This window comes from Cryptomeria japonica, chromosome 1 (genome assembly GCF_030272615.1).
Source record: "Cryptomeria japonica chromosome 1, Sugi_1.0, whole genome shotgun sequence".
Taxonomy (NCBI): Eukaryota; Viridiplantae; Streptophyta; class Pinopsida; order Cupressales; family Cupressaceae; genus Cryptomeria; species Cryptomeria japonica.
Genome location: NC_081405.1, coordinates 240,436,190 through 240,450,185, shown reverse-complemented (window position 1 = coordinate 240,450,185; position 13,996 = coordinate 240,436,190). Strand labels below are relative to the sequence as shown.

The following is a 13,996-nucleotide window of genomic DNA, read 5'->3' as shown; positions in this document are numbered from 1 at the left end:
AATTTCCTTAAAAACCCAACGTTTTTGAACCAAGGGATAAATCTCAAATTGACTTCCTTGTTGCACTTTTATTCAATGCAAGAAGCATTTGCTCTCCCTGACAAAAGTTTTGACCTTTGCTCTGAACATTTAATGCCTCCTAAAAATTTCTTTTGTTGGAAATGTCTGCCTTACAATTGAGGAAAATTCCTCACATCATCTCAAATTACACATGCTTTTTGACACACTTTTAGAGCCTTGTGAATGGTTTTCATAGACTTTTGATTAATTGTGCACATTTTTAACTGTTTCCCACTAATAGCGGATCTCCCAGAAGCATTTCAGCATTCATACCCTATTTTGTCCTCCAGGCTTTTGGATTTACCCCCACCCATGACGTGTGTTTAAGAAAAAATTAAAAAACCAGCTTTTTAAAAAGGCATAGCATAAAGCTTTCCCCAAACATCAAGACCAGATTCCTAAATTTTATGTCCTCTTTTCAGAATTAAAACATATTGGAGATCCATAGGCTGTTTTATTATTTCCCATAGGCTAAAGATAAAACCAGGGAAATAATTTAATAATAACATTTTAGTTGTCTAGTAACTTTATAACATTATAAAAACAATGGCTTGTGTATTATTAATTTATTAATAAGGACCTAATATAATATTTTATAAAAGGTGTTTTAAGCACCTTTGGAGGGAAATGTTAGGCAAGAAAAGGAAACTCAAACAAAAAGGATGAATATAGAAGGAAGAGTGAGGTGCTAATAACAGCATAGTGTGATGGTTAACTAGTGACATTTATCACCAAAGTTCAAACCCCTACTAGGGTGTTATTGTTGAGTGTTCATTTGGGGATGGGGCCCTCCATTTGTGGCCTCACCGATTCATCGCTCCAGTCAAAATTATTTATACCAAATTTTTGCCAACATTCGCATAGTGTAATGGTTAAATTGTGGTGTTGTGGTTCTTGACACCAAGATTCAAACCCCATCGAATTGTTATCATTGAGCATTTATGATGGAGATTAGGTCCCCCTTTGTGACCTCACCAATTAATAGCTCTAGGTCAAAGTGTTCACCCTTCTCCGGAAAAAAAGGAATAGTGGGACAAAGAAGAGATTATCCATTGTTATTTTTATCAAACCCTTTTTACAAAGTTTGAGCATTCTTATTCATTTCCACACAAGAGGACTAAAACCCTCTATGTTTACATATCAAATTAGAGAACAAAAACCCTCTTGTCCATTTGAGGTGATTCCACTCAAGTATCACACTTGCGCCAAAAGTTTACAGTTGATTCCGATTTCAATTTGATGATTGAATGATTCATATTTAATATTAGACTTGGATAATTTTAAGGTAATATCCAGTGTTACTAGGAGACACGTCTCTGGCCCCTTGGGATGCATCTTGGGGACCAGGACACCTCTCTATTAATAGGGACGTTATCAAAGACATCCCCGTTTGCACAGGATGCTCCGCCACCATCTCCCAATGTGTCCCAAGTCTCCTATTGAACATAAAACATATTTCGCCTGCATAAAACAAAAAACCTAGGTTAAAATGCAATGGAGGTAAAGAAAATTGGAAGGAAAAAAATATATACGCGCCACACGAAAGGGATGTCAACAGCAGAAAACAAAAACACACAAGGAAAGAGTCTTAGAGCCAATGTTAAACTTGCAGGAGCCAACGACAAGTATTTGTCATTTGATGTTTTTTATTTTTATTTTTTTCCTTTTGCATGGGCCAATTTGTTTCCACTACAAAAAACTCACCACCTCAATTCTTATGCCACATCCAATATGCATGCATTGCATTCATTAACTATGGTATCAAATTTCAATATATTGGACTACTCTCAAGTTAGAGGCTAATTGAATGTAAACATTGTCCACAATATCTGTAACCAGTGTTTTAGGACTCAGCAAGTACTCACCAAGACTCAAGGGACTCGTGAGTTGCTCAGCAAGTCGGCTCAACACGACTCGCGAATCGAAAACCTTTGAGTCTCGGCGAGTACTCACCCAAGTCTTAGCTTGGGACTCGCTGAGTCCTAGGGTTGAACGCCCTAGTCCTAGGCGAGGACTCTCGGGTCCATCTATGGACACCCAGCAACTTAAAAACTTGACTTTTTTTATTTTTTTCACTATTTGCACAATCATGTCCAAAACAGGTCTGCATAGCAAAATAGGAGTGGAAGAAGCAAAGGAGAAGAGCATTTGAGATCGAAATAGACAAATGATTATTATTCTCCTTTTTTTTATTTTCTTCAATTGAAAATTAGAAAAACCTTGAAAAACAAGGTGAAATGAAAAAAATTCCATTTCCCTTCATAACCTATTTCCTGGTATTTTTAGCTTATTTTTTAATTCTATTTTTTCAAATGTTGATTATTATTTTTCTTGTTGGTTTTTTTTATTTTTTCATGTTGAAACAGCAATGTCAAGTTCAAAGTCAACACAAAGGCCAAATAGAAGAGACCCTGCATGGAAGTATGGGATACCGGAAGATAAAAAGGGCAAGGTCACTTGTACTAAATGCAATCACTGGATGACATGGGGAATAATAGATTAAAATACCACCTTGCCAAAATACATGGACAAATCGTGAAGATATGCGGTGCATCGACTCTGGAGATTGTTAGAAAGATGAAGGCCCTTCTTGTTGAGTTTGAGTAGAGAAAAGAAGAAAAGCAAAAGACAAAGGAAGCACTAGCAACGGTGATGAGTCAAAACGTATCTAGTTCTACGCCATCAAATCTGATGGCATCCTTGCTGGCCCAAGTTCAAGCATCATCCACATTCATCTTTTGATAAGAGTCCTAAGGGATCTTTTTCTTTTGCTAGCCGAATTCCATCATCATCACCAAATTTCTTTGTTCTACGCAATGTTCTAGGAGCACAACCTTCACTTGAAGGTACCGGCTGGAATAAAGAAAAACACCAAGAGGCTAGGATGGCAGCAACAATTTTTCGGTACTATAATAATTTACCTTTCAATGTGGCAAACAGACCATATTGGGAAGGTTTGGTGAATGCATTGACAATTGCAGGTAAGAGATTTAAGACCACAACAGCAAGAAAATTGAGTGGGCCATTGAGAGAGGAAGTTGTAAAAAATACACAACTTTTGGTTGATGATCAAAAAAAAAATTGGCATAAAAAAGGCTGCAACATCTTATCGGATGGATGGACAAATGGACTAAATAGGACTCTCCTAAACTTTTTATTGGCTTTTAATGGTGCATTGGTGATCTTGAAGCCTATAGATGCCTTGCATGAAGTCAAAAATGCTAAGACTTTGTGCAATTTATTAGACGAGGTGATCCAAGAGGTTGGTGTAGAGAATGTTGTCCAAGTTATCGCAGACAGCACAACTACATTTGTAGCTAAAGTTAGACTGCTTATGGAGACTCTAATGTCCCCTAATTAGTAACACTTTAAAGTTAACCTAAATTTGGTCAAATCTATAAATAGGTGATTGGGTTTTATAGGCGTACCTTTGTATATTGTTTTCCTATAACCAGATTAGAGAACATATATGAAATAATACTTAAAACTGAAATATGAATTATATTAAATGATATCAAATCTGCTATACTAGTGACTGTTAGAATTATAATTGTTGGATATAAGCAGATTATTATATTTCCTAGATGAGATCAGATTATTATATAAAGTCAGTTTGTAAGTCAGTTACTAATCAATTCCTTTAGTCCATTAGTTGGATAGGGTGTCCAAGAAACCATCCCTCCTAGGCCCAAGGGCAGAATACCATATCCCCCTTGGCTCCATATGGCAGGTGTTAGGGATCCACCATAGAGTGGCATGCCCAGCGAGGTGTTCTATCACCATTCCCCCTCATCACAACCACCTTCTCCCTTAAGCCCAAGAGCAAATGCTTCACCCCTCTTGGCTCCATGTGGCAAGTATCAAGCACCCACTATGGAGTGGCATACTTAAGGGAGAGAACCTCACTTACAATGAATCATTTATTCAATTCATCACATAATGATAATATATCTGATATAATTATCACATTCCATTATATTACATTAGTGCCTGGTATTGAATTACCCCTAACATTTCTGAGAGTTACTTTGTATCAAAATTATCTATTTTCAGCGTTCTATTATTTAATTTATCATTCCCCATGAGTTGTCAGCATTTCAGTAATTTATGCAACCAAATTTTGATTGTATTACTTATCCTTGGACTTGTAAGTATTTATATTTTATGTTTCACAATATCGTACTCTTAATGCTACCTGAATAAATATATATAATTTACCTTTCAATTTACATTACGTTAATTGTCATTAATATGTGTTAAGAACATCCACTCTAATTCATATCCATTAATGCACAGACTGGGCTTTGATATATTTGAATTACTGGCTGACACATTTAATATTAAATCAGAGAGACAAAGTATTCATACCTGTCACTGTTCTTATTACTCTTTCTTTCCTGCTGGCAAACCCGATTCTTCTTATCCTTACAGTAGACCTCGGCAATTCCCCTCGTGCTGCCTCTATCTCGATTCACACAGGGAGGGAGGTATTTATCCTACCCTCCCATCGTGGTGGAGAGCCACGATGATTTCTTTTGATGGGTTGCTTCTCTTTTTACCAAGCGGGTTCCTCCATGGACAGACGTGGAGATCACTTGGTCAACCAGCAGTTCATGACAGTAGTCATTGGGTCTTTGGGAAATATAGGATATAACAAATATAATATATGTTTTAATACAAAAGGATCATTATAATATAATGTATATTATTAATATATGTATTGTTAATGCATCATTTTTAATATAATGTATATTGTTAACATCATTCAATATAAAATGTATATCTGTTGCCTGTGGTCGTTGTTGTGTTTGTTTTGTTGGTTTTGTGTTTTATTCTCTTTGCTGGTTTTTGCTGCCCGTCTAGGCTTTTGTTGTCTCTATGGCTACCGTTTGTAATATCTTTCTTTTGCAGCCTGTTTTGTTTTGGATTTATGTTAATCTTTGATTCTAATTCTCTTAGAATCTTTTTGTAAAGGGTTTCGAGGCCCCTTCAAAACCTGTTTTAGCTTTAATCCAAAACATCATTCAATATAAAATGTAAATTGATAATATAATATCATTTTAATATCAATGTAATACAATATGATTTTAACATATTATTTTATATGGCAAAAATTATATTAAATATTTCTACTGTAAATGGGGGGGGAATGGCACAGGCATCCTACAATTTCATGGACTCCTTGTGCTGCACATTGCTTGGATACATAATTAGAGGACATTGGGAAGATTAGATGGGTGAAACACATGGTTGAAGATGCTGAAAATGTTACCAAGCTTATCTACAACCATACTCAGATCCTTTCTTTGATCAAAAAAGACACAAATGACAAGGACCTTGTGCTACCAGAAGTGACACGATTTGCTAGCCACTTCTTCACGTTGCAAAGCATTCTTGGCATCATTCCTCATCTCAAGCAAATGTTTGCGTCTGATGCTTGGTTGGAGTCTCCATTTTCCCAAAAAAGCTAAAGGGGAGAAGATTGTAAATATAGTTTTTGATGACTGTTGGTTGAAAATTTTGTACACCTCGGGGATGTGCAAAATTGTGGTTTCAGCCACAGTGTGTGAGTATGATACTCTCCTAATTTAGGGAAGGCTCCCCCTATCTACAAACTAAGCTAATCTAATATGGGTGGGACAGCAGTCTTTCTTCTTCTTTCAAGAAAAACTATACTCTTTTCTCTTCACAGAAAACAAATAGCAATTGGAAATAAATAACAGCAAATACAAAAATGAGACTTTTTGTAGGATTTTTGAAACATAAAGGGAAGCAAAGTTTCCATGAAAGCACAAAGACCTCCGTCATTTCCCTGGGATGGGAAAACAGAAAGAAAGCTCAAAGTCTTCAACTATCTATTCTCCTATCAAACTTTTTAGATGAATTTTCTGGTAACCTAGCACAGTATGTAGCAGCTCAAAGTCTAACTACATGATGCACTTCACCTTACATGCACAAGTCTTAAAAATAAAAGCAGAACAAAGTCTACAGGCTATTTTCCCACTTGAGCTTTCCACACTAGTTTCAAATATGATAAGCCAAAAAGTTTGCAAGACCAAATCTGAAAAACCAAAAATATAAACTCTAAATACAATTAGCTGCTCAAAGTCTACAAGATTGAATTTAAATCCCTCTTGAACAATAAAACAAAAATCACAATCAACTCCAAAAAATGTCGTCACATAACAACTTGAATTGGCACAAAGTCTCAACACAACTTGCCTCTTTTATTGAAAGCAATTTGATTTACATCTAAGCTCAAAGTCTTAGAGTGCACATACAAACTGGCAGAATTTTGTTGCATTGCCAAAGATCCAAATTACAATATGTTAACCTCATTTTTTATTTCAAAAATGATGGACCATTACATAAAATTTGTCAAAAGGAAAATTTTACTCTATGGCACACTTCCCGAGGCATAATTTTGCCATACCCTTGGACTGGACTAATCCTCAATCCATCCACAAACTATGTTTCAAATTTCATTGCATTCTAGTTTCGTTTGTTGTGTTTTTCCTTCAATTTCGGGTCTTTTCTCCTTGATTGCAGGTGGGAAATTTTCCTTAAGTTGCAAGTTTTAATGTTTCCCTTTGTTTTAGTTTTTTGTAGTTAATTACAAGTGCACTTTATGAAATTAGAACTTGTAACTTACTTTTTATTTCCCCCTTGATGCTTTTTGGCTTTTTAAGTCATAATAGGAACTTTTTGGATAATTTACAAGTTAATTTTAAATTATAAATTTAAAAATCACTTGTAATTCTTTTATAAAATTCCTATTTAAGTGATTTTACTTGTAATAGGGATTTTATTCCCCTATTACATATTTTATTTTCAAGTCACTTGTAAAGGGAATTTTATTTCCCCATTACAAGTTCTTTTTAAAAGTTAAGTTATTAAAACTTGTTAAGGGGATTTTATTTTCCCCTTACAAGTTATTGTGACTTGTAAATCTCTCTCAAAAACCCAATTTTGCCTTGTGCATGAAAAAGTGAACATTTTAAACTTGTAAATGAGTTTCTAAAACCCGATTTGCTCTAGAATGGAGATAAAGTCATTTTTAAACTTGTAATATGAAGAAAGAAACCCGATTTTCATTATTACATGCAATTTAAAACTTGTATTCCTCTTCCAAGAACCCAATCAGCTGTAGAGGTGGAATTCATTGAAGATTTCAAGCAATTTTGTGGAGAAATCTTAAGATGTGAAAGGCGTTTTGGATTCCTCCCTATTTTCATGCATTTTCAAACACGTCGCATGCCATTTGGAGGTCATAATCGCTGGTTTTATGGTGTTTAACAGCAAAAAAACGTGTTTGTAAATGCCACGATTTGCCTTTGGAATTTGCCACGAATCCATTCTTTCCTAAGTCATTTTTGCTTTCCTTCACCTAGTCATGGAGTTTGGATGGAAATTTGAACACTTATTGTGCCATTTTGTCAGCCGTTTTTGCTGCACATGGTATTTTGGAAAAACGTGGCTAGGGTTTGAATGTCCTCCTTGTTTCTATTTAAGAGTTTCAATCTTCCATTTCAAGGATTGCTTCTTGCATTTTGGAGGGCGTTTTGATTGATAAAGGTACATTTCTTTCCTTTCTTTTTTGTTTTTATTTCTTGTTTGTTCATTTTCCTTGGTCAATTTGTAAATTTGTATATATGTTTATTTTGATAGTTCTTGCCTAAATCGGTTTTGTGAGAGAGATTTCCCCCTTTGCAAAAAAATTTGTAAATTGCATTAATCTTCCCCATTTTCCCTCTTTACTTGCATTCGGGATTTTAAATCCCGATTGCAAGTAAGATGAAAATAATTGATCTACCGCTTTGGCTGGAAAATTTTAACCATCATTTGGTGAAATTCCAAATTTCTAAGTTGGAAAATACCCATTCTTTCAGAATTGGGTTTTTAAAATCTGATTAAAAGTTAAAAGTTCTTCCCATTTTATTGCAAGTGATCTTCCCAAAATCCTTCCATTTTTGTTCATACTCATTGCCTTTATCCATGCTTACCATTCACGCCATTTTCCACATGTCAAAATCTCATTTTTCACCCATTTCTGCATTTTCCTTTTTACAAGTATACTTGCATTCGGGCTTCAAAAATCAGACTGCATGTTTGTCCTTCCCCACTTATATACTTGTAAAACATTCCCCAAGATCCGAAATTGGTCAAAGTCAAGTTTCAAACATTCCCATTTATTTCCCATCTTTCTCTCACAAAGTTGTGAAGTGCAAGGGTTGGAGTTCTTCCCATTTGAAAAAGAAAAAATGTTAGTTGCAGCTGATCTTGATGTTGCTTTACCACTTTTAAGTCTTCATCGCAGCATACCAGGTTGTTCTTCAATGTCAGATTTACCATCATCATCCATTCCAAAGAAGATGAAGTATAAATATGACAAGTACCAGAATGAAGTTTCCCCTTCACAAGTTTCCTCTCCTTTGGATCATACAAGGATACGGAAATAGGGCATGTTGACATGTCAGAATTCATTAAAAGGGTAGAAGATCCGCAAGATAGTAATATGCAGTGGTTGTTGGACAGCCACATTCATCATGCATCTTCTTTTCTAGTGGCTGCCCTAGAACCTGAATTTGTTCCCACTTGCGCTCACCATTTCGACAAGGAGACGAGAACCATTAGAAATGATGAAGGTGATGCAATAATCCGCCTTGATGCGGATACTATTGAGAAAGTCTTCAGAATACCATTAGCCCTGTGTATATGGAGATTTCAAAGGATAGTGCAGCTGAGTACCATGTCAAGAGGGAAAAGGACTGCAAACGCCAGATTAACAGATGGATTCATGAGCCACGAGCCACTTTCACAAGGTGGGCTAAGTTGTACCGTTGTGACTTCAAGTGGGAAATTGGAGACATCATTAGTCTCCTCAGCAGGATGTTGGGTTTTGAGCACTCTAATGTTTTTGAGCCCTGGATGTATCAATTTATCATGTTCATAAGGCAGTCCCATTAGATATCATGGGGAGAGATTATCAGTGACACTTTGTGTGAACAACTTTCAACAGTCCCTACTACCATGACATTCTACATGAACTCATACTTAGTGTATTTGGCAGCATCACTTAGACATTTCCCTGGTCTTTCTACCAAGGGTGATCGCTCGCTTATACCTGTGTGGGAATACTATGATCAGCTGCCCTTGAGACCCAACAGATTACATTTCAGGAGGGTTCAAGATGCATTCTTTGGTTACTTCATATGCCAGTTTGACAAGACTCTAAAGAACAAAAGGGTGTCAGATGAAGCATGGGAAAGAGTGAATGAGTATGGTTGCTTGTTCTTTTAATTCCGGACTTTCACTTATATAAAAGTCGGATGCTATAGTGGGCAACCATACATGCTTCCTAGATACTCAACTGATAAGATTATTCTTATGGAGTTGGGAAGACAGATCATGGTTGTTCATGCACATCAATCTGTCAAACATAAGGTTGGGATGGGGATTCCTACAACCAACCCATTGAAGATTGACCGATACTGACGCTACAACTCCCTTATCACATCCACCAAAACCAAAGCTATGGAGACCGAGATGTAGGAGATTAAACTCAAAAGGTTTAAGTCGAGGGCAGATTTTGACTACCGAGGTATGAAGGAAAAGATCAAAAAGTCCTTCATACATGTGCATCGCATTGAGGATAACTGGGTGGATCTTCGTACAGAAAAGGAGGTTCTCAAGATGGACTACTGCAGGCTCACCCTTGAGCAGGTTATTGATTTGAACCTAGTGGACATTCCACAAGGGATGATTGATGATGCAAATGTGCTTGATCCAAACTATGTCTCACGGAGGGTTGATGAAGCCCCACTTCCTTTAATCCAATGGTCACACAAAGAATGCACTTCCATTCTTGAAAGATTTCAGCCCATCCTAGCTAACACCAACACTTGGCTCAAAGGTAATGGTGTTAAGACTCATCAAAATCAAAGTTGGAAAAGAAGATGATTCTACGGGGCCTCTTGGACGTAAGTCTGAGATTCACATCGACAACAAGGAAGGTGCATCATCTTCAAGCACTAGGATCAAATTGCGGGTTAATCGGGCAATAGTGCTTCCTCCTGAGGAAGCGACAGTTCGTGGGAAAGAAAAGTCCCAGATTCACATTCATGTGATTGATCCTGATGATCTGGAGGAAGGACAACAATCAGATGATGCTCCTAAGTCACTGGCTTCAGAGTCACCTCATGAGATTCCCTCCTCAGTTTCCATGGAGCTGCCTCTATCTCCTCCTGACACAGTAGTGGATGAGTCTCCTCAAAATGTCGTTCCTATTTCAGCAGTTGAGCCACCTCTTGATCATCAACAAGAGAGTTTGTTAGAAATCTTCGAGGATACTCCTGCATGCATTCATTTGTCAGAGATTGATACCTCTACTTCCGGCTTTGAAGAGTTTATGAGACAATCTTCATGCCCTTTGGTTACTGAGCAAACCATGGTTGCCATCCAGACAGATTCTTCTCCTAGGGTGACCACGGTTGTTCAAACAGAAAATGCTTCTCCTTTGCTTTCAATTGCTACTGAAGGAGAACTAGTCGTTTTACCTCCATGGCTTAGTTCTTTCACTCCCAAGAGGAAGAAGCAGGAAATTTCTCCTGATGTCTTTGATTATCAACAGCTCAAGCAATCTAGGCCCAAGGTTGCTAAAAAAGCCAAGACAATCTCAAGGTTAATAGTTGATAGTAATAAGATGAACGTGGCTGAAATTGTTAAGCCTCTTGCTGATAAGCCACGTGAGGAAATGCAAGTTGTTGATTACAGGGTTACAAGGATAGAATTGGGTAAACAAACGCATGAAGTGGTCAGGCATGATGCCCAGCAATCCGTAGCTTCACTAGGACAATGGTATGATGAACTCCTAGCAAAGAAAGACAAGCTAGAAGAGGAGAATACGCAACTTGTTGCAGTTGTTCATAAAATCACAAAACCTACCGGTGAAGGGAGTAATCCTTCAAGTTCTTCCGAATCACAAGAATCAATTAGAGGAGTTGAAAGAGTTGTTCAGAAGGTATAGACGTTGGACTCTTGGGTGGATCAAATTCATGATCTGTGTGCGCAAGTGCTAAAAGACATATTCCAAATGATGGTTAAGTTGGAGACCATTGAAGAAAAATTGAATCATACCTCTGAGCCTTTCAAACAGAACTTGGAAAGGGTTGAAGGTAGCTTGACGGTTTGGCGCAAGATGCCTCGACAACAGTTGAGTGTTCTTCAGGAGCATGCCATTATTCTTTCCAGGGACATGTATCTAGAATTTGAAGAGCTTCTAGAGAACAAAGCCCTCGTTCTCAAATCCCTCATTGAAGAGATTGATGACGCAATGAGATTGCGAGTTGAAGTATTCCAAGGTGTTGTTTCTCACTGTGAGAAGGCCTTTTGCAATATCATGGATCAGAATGGGGAGTTGATACCAGAAGAAGAAGTGCCTGCAGATCTACAGATAAAGATTCATAATGAGTGGAGGAGTGAGCAATTTTCAGCTGCCTCAATTCAAGTTTTGATGAAACATCAAATCTTCTTGCATGAAATCCAATCCACTTTGGAGAAGAACAACTCTATGCTTCTTCAATGCCATGATACCATTGTGAAGACCATGATTGTTGCCAAGAACACCCACGAGCCAAATCATGTTGAGCTACGAACGATCATCCACAAGTTCGAAGGATTCATGTCTTCACATGCTGCAACTTAAGTGTTTTTCAACACTTAGTTGCATTTTTTAGAATTGTAATCTCTTAGTTGTAGTTTTTCTTTTGACAAGTTTACTTGTAAAAACATTTTGTAAATTGCAAGTCAAGTCATTACTTGCACTTTTGTAATTACAAGTAGACGACTAACAAGTCAATTTAGAATAGGACTTGTTACTTTGAATAAGTCATAGTTAGTTATTGAATAAGTCTTGGTGGTTGAGAGAATTTCTACAATTAGTTAGGATCCTCCCACCTTTTTCTCAAGACTCCTCTCCTATAAATACTTGAGGGGGTCTATTGTAATCTTTATCTTTTGGAAAGCAAGCAAAAACTCTGCCAAATTTGCAGCAAAGAAGACTTTGAGCTTTATGTGTAAATTGAAGAATTGAAAGGAATAGAAGAAAATTACTCAAGTATTGAGACTTTGTGCTATATTCTTGAGTTTATGTTCAACATTACCTTTCTTGCAAGTGTTTCTTAAAAGGCTTAATCAAATTTGATTTGCAGACTTTGTGTTGCAAGTATTGGAGATTAATTTAGTTAAAATAGAAGTTCTATTGAGAAAAGTTGTAAGACTTTGTGCTTACACTCGTTCTTGAGAGAGATTAGAAATAGATTTTATAATAAGAAATAGTTGTCAAACTTTGAACTCACACTAGTTCTTGTTGTCTTGTGTAGAAAGAAATAAGTTATTTCAAACTTTGTGCTGTCATAATTTGTTCTTGATATCATTAGAATAGAAAAGGGTAGATAGGACTTCATATAGTCAAGACTTTGAGCTTGATATTGCTGTCCCGTCCCGAAGGAAGTGACGAAAGTCTTTGAACTTTCAGGAAACTTCATTTCCTTTCCCTCATTTCATTTCAAAAACTTGTTACTGTTGTTTTATGTTAAATTGCTATCACTTTTTTGTGAAGAGGAAAGGATATTGGCTTTTTTGAAAAAAGAAGAGAGATTGATGTTCCATCCTATTTTAGTTTTAGTATTAGATAGATAGGGGGAGTCTTCCCTTAATTAGGAGAGTTTTACTCACACACTGTGGTTGAAGCCACAATTTTGTATGTTTCCTCAAGTGTACAAAATTTTCAACCAACACAATAGACCCCCTCAAGTATTTATAGGAGAGGAGCCTTGAGAAAAAGGTGGGAGGATCCTAACTAACTTGAGATATTTTCTCAACCACCATGACTTATTTCAACTACAGTCCTAATCTAACTCAACTTGTAGTTGCCTTACATGTAATTACATTTTACAAAAGTGCAAGTGAAAGTGACACTTGCAATTACAAAACTTGTTTTTACATGTAACTTGTCAAAACAAAATTACAAATACACAATTGAAACTATTCTATGTATCCAAAGACACGACTCTAATTACATCATCCTTTGTTTTAAAAGTCTTCATGCTGCTGCAAGATGTGTGACACTCTGTGATATTCAGGATTGGTGAAGACATCTCGAACCGGAATGGGAACTTGCATCCTTAATGATCTTTGTGGCCAACGAACTTCAATCTTATCTTCTTGCTTGGGGTAGTATTGACTTTTCAGGAGAGAAGTTCTTTGCAAGGCTGAACTAAGAAGCCTATCTCTATCTTAAAAGCATTCATATCACTTATCCATTTCCTTGAGTGGCTCCCTCATGTTGTTCTTTCTCCAATCTTCGAGTCTGCTTGCAAAATAAGGCCCATGCCTTAATTTATTGATTTGGTAGGTCGTGTGTGCAAACAAGACTGACATAGGAAGGGATAAATTGATGCAAAAATGGGCTCACAAGTGAATTTCGGGTTTTGAGGACTTCATTACATGTGTGGAAAAACAAGAGCATTAACTTGCAATTACGGAGGATAAATATGCAACTTCATATGTGTAATGGGAAAATACAAGTTTGCACTTGTAATTGGATCCTAGAGACTCATTTTCAAGTGTTTTTGAGTGCATTTTGGACCAATTTCAGGTTCTAGAAGGCTGACTGCAAGTGAAGACACACCTGCAATCGAGTTCTAAAATGTCGACTGCAAGTAGAGTTTAAATGGAAAAAATGGATGAAAGTGAAACGAAAGGATGAAATGGGGTTTTGACATGAGGGGAAATGATGGGAATGAAGCTTATGACCAAGGACAATAAGTTTGGATGGCTATGAATGAAATTTTGAAGAACTTTTTCATTTTAACTATATGAAAAATGGGAAGAAATTTTACTTGTAATCAGGTTTATAAAACCCTATTTTGAATGG

General features: G+C 36.7%; 1 protein-coding gene across 8 annotated transcripts in view; it reads right to left on the bottom strand.

Moving 5' to 3' along the window:
* LOC131034168 (uncharacterized) overlaps positions 1-13,996 on the bottom strand; it is a 209,591-nt gene that overhangs the window by 111,617 nt on the left and 83,978 nt on the right. The window lies entirely within an intron of this gene.